Source organism: Bubalus kerabau, chromosome 8 (genome assembly GCF_029407905.1).
Source record: "Bubalus kerabau isolate K-KA32 ecotype Philippines breed swamp buffalo chromosome 8, PCC_UOA_SB_1v2, whole genome shotgun sequence".
Taxonomy (NCBI): Eukaryota; Metazoa; Chordata; class Mammalia; order Artiodactyla; family Bovidae; genus Bubalus; species Bubalus kerabau.
In genome coordinates, this window is record NC_073631.1 from 15,005,590 (window position 1) to 15,013,761 (window position 8,172).

The following is an 8,172-nucleotide window of genomic DNA, read 5'->3' on the forward strand; positions in this document are numbered from 1 at the left end:
GGTATAAGGCCAAGCTAGGAGTAGATGAATTTAAGAAAGCTAAGTCCGGCCAACCCCAGTAATAAAGTCCACAAGGCAAGTTCGCTATATCACAGAGTCCTGAAGGTGGAGTCTGTGTGGAGCCATGAAGCTGAAATGGTCCTGTCCTAGACTGAAGCCCACTCAAAGCCCTTCATGTTCACTGTCTTAAGAAAAAAACTATATTAAGGTCTTGATATGAAGCCAGTCTGCTCACGCTGAAAAGATGGATTCACAGCATAAGAAACCAGCTTGTGGGAACATGTATCAGGCCAAAGGAGGGAAACATTGCTAAATGGTGTCTGTATGTTGTACAGAATTAGGGTAGCTGCAAGCAGAGCATCCCAAACCAAACTGATGGAGAAAACACATAAGCAAACCTGGAAGTAAAGCTGCTTGGCAGTAGAACGTGGGGAGGATGGGTAGAAACTGACAACAGCAACTACATTTGAAGAATCATAATAAACATATTGGATTTTTTTTTTTAACCAGGACCAAGACATGTTGCCCATGAAACGGAGAGCACAAATACACAAGTGTTGAGTGCAAAGACTATAGCTTCCCAGGAGAAGAGCATGACCTGTCCAGTCTTCCTGTTGCTCTAAAACACATGAGACTGTATCTACCTTACATTTTCTCTCTCAGTTCAAGCTTTTCTTCCCATATCTGAAATAACTTCTTCCTCTTGCCACTATAAAGACTTCCTCCACCTGAATATCTGGTCTAAATCTCCTTGATTGAGCTCTCTCAGTTTAATCAAAGTCTCACGTGCTTTAATACTTTCCATGAATTAGCATCCATTTTGTTGTTGCTTTGTAAGTATGGTTGACAGTTATTAATGTGTGGGTTCTGTAATTTTGACTAGACTCTAAACTCTGAATTTTTGGATGTTTTATTCAGATAAGCATCCAATTTTTTTCCAACCTTATTGAGATATAATTGACATACTGTTGTGTAAGTTTAAGGTGTGTTGATTTGACACAACTCGATATTGCAGTATGGTTGCCACTGTAACATCAGCCAATGCCTCCACCACATCACACAATTAATGTTAATTGTTCACCAGAACAATTAAGATCTAGTCTCTTAGCTACTTCAAGGAATAAAGCAGTATTGTTGGCTATAATCACCATACTGTGCATTAGATCTCCAGAACTTATTCCTCTTATTACTGAAAGTTTGTAACCTCTGACCATTATCTCCATAATTCCTCTGTCCCTGGTTCCTGTAACCACCATTCCACTCTCTGTTTGTATAACTTTTTAAAATTCCACAGATAAGTGATATCATATTTAATTTATCTTTCTCTGACTTATCTCACTTAGCACAATGCCCTCAAGGTCGATCCATGTTGACTCAAGAGGCAGGATATCCTTCTTTCTCGTGTTGTTGTTGTTCAGTCGCTCAGTCGTGTCCAACTCTCTGTGACCCCATGAACTGCAGCACTCCAGGCTTCTGTGTCCTTCACTATCATCTTCCAGAGCTTGCTCAAACTCATGTCCATTGAGTTGGTGATGCCATCCAACCATCTCATCCTCTGTCGTCCCCTTCTCCTCCTGACCCCAATCTTTCCCAGCATCAGGGTCTTTTCTAATGAGTCAGTTCTTCACATCAGATGGCCAAAGTATTGGAGCTTCAGCTTCAGCATCAGTCCTTCTTTCTCATGGTTGAATAACATTCTCGTATATGTCTATATCTATTTATCCATTGACAGACACTTAGGTTTTTCCTTATCTTGACTGTGGTGAATAATGCTGCAGTGAACACAGGAGGTGTAGGTATCTTTTCAATATCTTATTTCATTTCTTTTTGATACATACCTAGAAGTAGGATTGCTGAATCATTTGGTAATTCTACTTTTAATGTTTTTAAGGAAACTCCATTCTGTTTTCCATAGTGTCTGAACTGATTTACATTCCTATCAACAGTTCACAAGGGTTCCCTTTTCTCCACATCCTTGACCACACTTGTTATCTCTTATATTTTTGATGATAGCTATTCTAACAGGTGTGGATGATTAGTGACATTGGTATTATTTTATGTATCTGTTGGCCAGTTGTCTGCCTTCTTTGTAAAATATATTAGCAGACTGAATTCAACAACACATTAAAAGGATCATACATCACGATCAAGTGGGATTTATTCTTGGGATGAAAGGATAATTCAACATATATAAACCATATTAAATGTTGTATCCACATTAAAAGAAGGAATGTGGTAGCCATATTAAAAGAAGGAAAGATAAAAGTCATCCTTCTCGACAGATGCAGAAAGAAGCATTTGATAAAATGCAACATCCTTTAATGATAAAACCCTCAACAAATTGAGTATAGAAGGAACATACCTCAACGTAATAAAAACCATATAGGAAAAGCCACATATTCCATCCTCAGTGGTAAAATTTTGAGAGCTTTTCCTCTGGGATCAGGAACAAGATAAGGGTACCCATTCTCACCACCGTTATTTAACAAAGCACTAGAAATCTTAGCTTGAGCAATCAGATAAGATAAAAGAAAAAAAAATTATCTAAATCAGAAAGGAAAAGTAAATTTTTCTTTATTTTCAGATAACAGGATTTTATATATAGAAAACCCTAAGACAACCAAAAAACTGTTAGAACTAATTAATGAATTCAGTAAATTTGTAGGATATAAAACCAACATACCAAAGTCAATTGTGTTTCTATTCACTAACTGTGAAATGACTGAAAAACAGCCGAGTGAAAAAAGGACTCCAGTAGTTTATATTAAGTAATCAGGGACCCAGGTGGGAAAGAGAGGAAGAGGGAAAATGAGGCAGGAACAATATTGGAAGTGATATCCAGGAATTTTCTTCCACTAGTGATATGTATAAACACACAGATGTAAGAACTGCAGGAAGTTTCAAGCAAGCTAAAGAAAACCACATGTGAGGCACACGACAGTGAAACTGCTGAAAGCAAAAGCGAGGAGCATCTCAGAAAACCAGCCAGGGAAAAAGACCCATCGCTGCGCAGTAATAGAAATAAAGCTGACAGATAACTTTCCTAAAGAATCACTGGAAGAAGATAAGTGGCATCTTTAAAGTGCTTAAAGAAAAATAGCTAATAATTAACTATTTCATAGTCAGCAAAATATCATTCAAAATGAGATAAAGATGCTTAGAGACAAACGAAAACTGAAATAATTATCCGCACACAGTACAGGAAATGCTGCAATTAATTATTCAGGCTGAAATAAACTGATGGCAGATGGAAGTACTGAACAATAGAAGGGAATGGAAAGTATCCAAGGAGGTATGAATGTGGGTAAATACAAAAGATTGTCTGTTTAAATCATGAATAACATCAATGTCTTTCGGTGGATATAACAAATGTAAAAGTGAAATGTATGTTGGTAAATGAATGAGGGTAAGAGATTTTTCAATATAATTAAACTAGTGAAAGATTTCTGAATTACTCACAAAATGGTAAACTTAATAATATGACAGTCTGAAATAAGTTCAAGGATGACCTATAATGGGCAACATACCACTTAAACATTAACACAAAGAGTATATCTAAAACATTAGGAGAGAGAAAATGAAATAATTTTTAAAATACTTGTTAAATACAACAAAAAGGCAAAGAAGAAAAAAATAGAGCAAAACTAAATGGAACAAAAATTGAAAACAAATAGTAAGATGGTAGACTTAAATCCAGCTATGCCAATAATTATATTGAATGCAATAGTGATGAACTACTAAAATTAAGAAAAGATAGTGAGAAAGATTTTTTAAATGGCTCAGTATATTCTATTCACAATAGACACACTTAAAAATATGAAAATTGATAAGTTGAAAGAAAAAGAATGAAAAAATGTGTAACATGGGAATATTAACCAAGAAAGAGCTGACATGCCTATGTTATACAGGACAAAGTAAACTTTAATACAAGGAGCATTACTAGAGTTAAAGCTGGACATCTGACAATAAGAGAAACAACTCACTGAGAGGGATAAAAATACTGATTTTATTTCCATCTAATTATGGTTGAAAACTGTTAGTCCCTCAGTCATGTCTGACTCTTTGTGACCCATGGACTGTAGCCCACCAGGCTCCTCTGTCCATGCAATTCTCCAGGCAAGAATACTGGAGTGGATGGCCATTCCCTTCTCCATGGGATCTTCCTGACCCAGGGATTGAACCCTCATCTCCTGCCTCTGCAGGAGGATTCTTTACCACAGAGCCACCAGGGTAGCCCACTGGGGTCTGTATTGTAGGCCAAAGAACCATGAAAATACAAAGCTGAACATTTAAATAGGAGAAAGATAGCTATATGACTTTCCCTTCTGAGAGAATAGAAGACCTAGTTCCCTATTATAAATATTCCTTGAAAAGAGAAAGGGAGTAACTACCTTTTAGAATGTAATGTGTTTAGGGGAAGATGAGATAAGCATCTCTGAGTTAATAAACAAGATTTTTATCTTCCTGGCTTCAGCAGTCACCCCCTTGAAATAAAAACTCAGACCTCTGTGGAAGTAAATCTCTTTTAAGTTCTCACTCTCTGTTTGGTTATCATTTCACTTCCAAGGCTTATGTTTTAGGTCCAGGTTTCAATTTTCTTTGCTTTAGAAATAATCATGCACCTCCCCCCAAAAGTTCTCCATAGCTTTGTCACTACTACTCAAATAACAATCTTAGATGTCTTAATAAATATCCATAGACAATACTTATTTTTAAGATCTTAGTTACTAGAAAAACTATCTAAATATTCAATGCAATTGAATTCAGTTTATCATAATTCCAATACAAACCTCAGAAGTAAATTTCCACAGGAAACTGTAAAGCTGATTTTCAAATTTATGGAAACCCACAGAGATCTAGAATATTTAAGAAAATTTTGAAAATGACAATATGTAAGGCATACACTAACAGATTTTAAGACTTACTAGAAACTTGTAAGGAGAAAGCAATGGCACCCCACTCCAGTACTCTTGCCTGGGAAATCCCATGGACGGAGGAGCCTGGTGGGCTGCAGTCCATGGGGTCCCTAAGAGTCGGACACAACTGAGCGACTTCACGTTTCACTTTTATGCATTGGAGAAGGAAATGGCAACCCACTCCGGTGTTCTTGCCTGGAGAATCCCAGGGACAGAGGAGCCTGGTGGGCTGCCGTCTATGGGGTTGCACAGAGTCGGACACGACTGAAGTGACTTAGCAGCAGCAGCAGCAGCAGAAAGTTGTAACCATTAAGAAATGTTTAGTAAAATTAGTAAAAGAGATAGACAAAGAATCAAATGGAATAGAAAAGTGTATGGAAACGGACCATACAAATATGAGTAATTGATTTAAGACAAGCACTTATTTCATTTAAATTTCAAAACTGAAAGGATTTGTCTTTCCAGTGAATAGTGCTGGACCAATTGGATATCCCTATCCATTTTTGAAAGCCCTAAATTTAAAGTAGTAGTGCTTCTGGGATATAACATAGGAGAATACTTCCATGATATTGGAATAAACAGTAATTCTTAAACAGAACACAAAACCCAGTAAATTAATTAAACTAATAAATATCATTAAATGACCAATATTATTATTAGTCTTTAAGGAAATGCAAATTAAAGCCACAATGAGAGAATATTTATACTCGTAATGATTAAAATATATTAAAAAAAAATCTGTATAGCAGATGTTGGTGAACATGTGGTAACTGAAAGCCTCATACATTGCTGATGGGAGGAAAACTATTTAACCATTTAAGAAAACTATCAGTGTTTAGCCCACATCTATTCTATGATGTAGGAACATTCAACAGGTACAGTTCTAGGTATTTATTCATGAAAAATAAAACCATATGTCCACCAAAATATATGCAAAAGAATGTTCAAAGCATTTTTGTTCATCATAGCCTCAAACATGGCTATCGACTGGGAAATGGATATACATATTTGGATTAATTCATACATGGAGTAATACATAATAAGTGCATTACCAATAAATACAACCATTAACACAGATGTTATGTTTATAATATACATTGGACACAAAAGTGTGTATTCAGTGTGACTCTATTTACATGCAGTTCAAAAAACAGATAGTAATAGATGTCAGAATAATGCTTACCTCATGTATGGGATATTGCCTGAGCAGGGATGTGAGGGAACTTTATTGGAGTGTCCTGTACCTTGATCTGGGCTTCCAAGGTGGCCCTAGTGGTAAAGAATCATCTGCCAATGCAGGAGATGTAAAAAGACAAAGGTTTGATCCCTAGGTCTAGAAGATCCCTGGAGGAAGGCATGGCAACCCACTCCAGTATTCTTGCCTGGAGAATCCCATGGACAGAGAAGCCTGGCGGGCTACAGTCCATAGCATTGCACAGATCAGACATGACTGAAGCGACTTAGCACGTATCTTAATATAGTTAGTACTTTCTCAAGTGTATACATATATTAAAAAAATCAATTAACTCTGTCTTAAAATCAGTGAACTTTTGAACATTTTTGAGTATGTATTACAAGTCAATTGTAAAAAATGAGGAGTATTTTTATCTTTTGAGAAGTGTGTAAGCTTTTTCAAGTATGTTTTATATGAGACACAAGGGGATTCTCAGAAGGAAATACAGTTGTTTCTCTTTATTCATGGTAATGTTCCAAAAAAGTCCTTGTGAACATTGCATTAGCAGATACTGAGCCATTGCTCCTAGGAGAAATATAAGATTCAGTTGAATTCAGTTCAGTTGCTCAGTCGTGTCCAACTCTTTGGGACCCCATGAATCACAGCACGCCAGGCCTCCCTGTCCATCACCATCTCCCGGAATTCACTCAAATTCATGTCCATCGAGTCGGTGATGCCATCCAGCCATCTCATCCTCTGTCGTCCCCCTTTCCTCCTAGTTTCCTGCTAATCTTAAAAGATTAGGTCTGAGCAAACTCTGGGAGATGGTGAAGGACAGGGAAGCCTGGCATGCTGCAGCCCAAGGGGCACAAAGAGTCAGATATGACATGAACAACAACAACATCTGACCATGACACATTTGTCATATGATGAATATATAACCTTGTTTTAAACATACTTCTGCTTAAGGACACCCTATTTCATAGACGCTGCTGATCATTAACATTGAACTTGAAGCTAACAACACCATAACTCATGCCTGAACAAAGCTTATCTAGAACACATACATTCTTCATAAGGCACATCACAATTTTCTTGTGCTTAGGAAACACCAGACAGTGCGTCAGCACGATGCTTAGGGACGATTTGGAACAGCAAAATCACACACACACACATACACAGCCACAAAAGAGCATAAGATGTGGCATTAAATAGATTGCAAAAAGAAGACGACATGGGAACACCACATTTAACGTCAGTTGGGATCATTCATGTCAGATAACTCAAAATTTCCACCATTCTGTGCATGAATGACTGCAGAAGTGATGCAAGTATTGATTTGGGGGTCACAAATAAATTTTAGTGAGTAGACAAATTTGCAAATAAGGAATCTATGAATAATGAGGATAAAGCATAACTAGGAGGTTGTTGTTGATTTAGTCGCTCAGTCGTGTCTGACTCTGCGACCCCATGGTCTACAGCACAACAGGCTTCCCAGTCCTTCACCATCTCCCGGAGCTTGCTCAAACTCATGTCCATTGAGTTGGTGATGCCATCCAACCATTTCATCCTCTGTCGTCCCCTTCTCCTCCTGCCTTCAATCTTTCCCAGCATCAGGGTCTTTTCAAATGAATCAGATCTTCTCATCAGGTGACCAAAGTATCAGAGCTTCACTTTCAGCATCAGTCCTTCCATTCAATATTCAGGACTGATTTCCTTTAGGATGGACTTGTTGGATCTCCTTGCTGTCCAAGGGATTCTTCAGAGTCTTCTCCAACACCACAGTTCAAAAGCATCAATTCTTCAGTGCTCAGCCTTCTTTCTGGTCCAACTCTCACATCCATACACAACAACTGCAAAAACTAGGAGGCTAAGATCCATAAATCTTTCACCAATTCTCAAATTTAGGAATAATGTCCCTTATGGGGAAACTGATTTAGAAGTTATTTAGATAGACATAGAAGGAAGTATGTAGGAAACATCAAGGCACAAATGAAAGTAAGAATAATAAAGCGAAACTGGATGCTTGGGCATTGGTTACACAGAGCAATAAGGAAGAACAAGAACTATGACTGGAAGAAA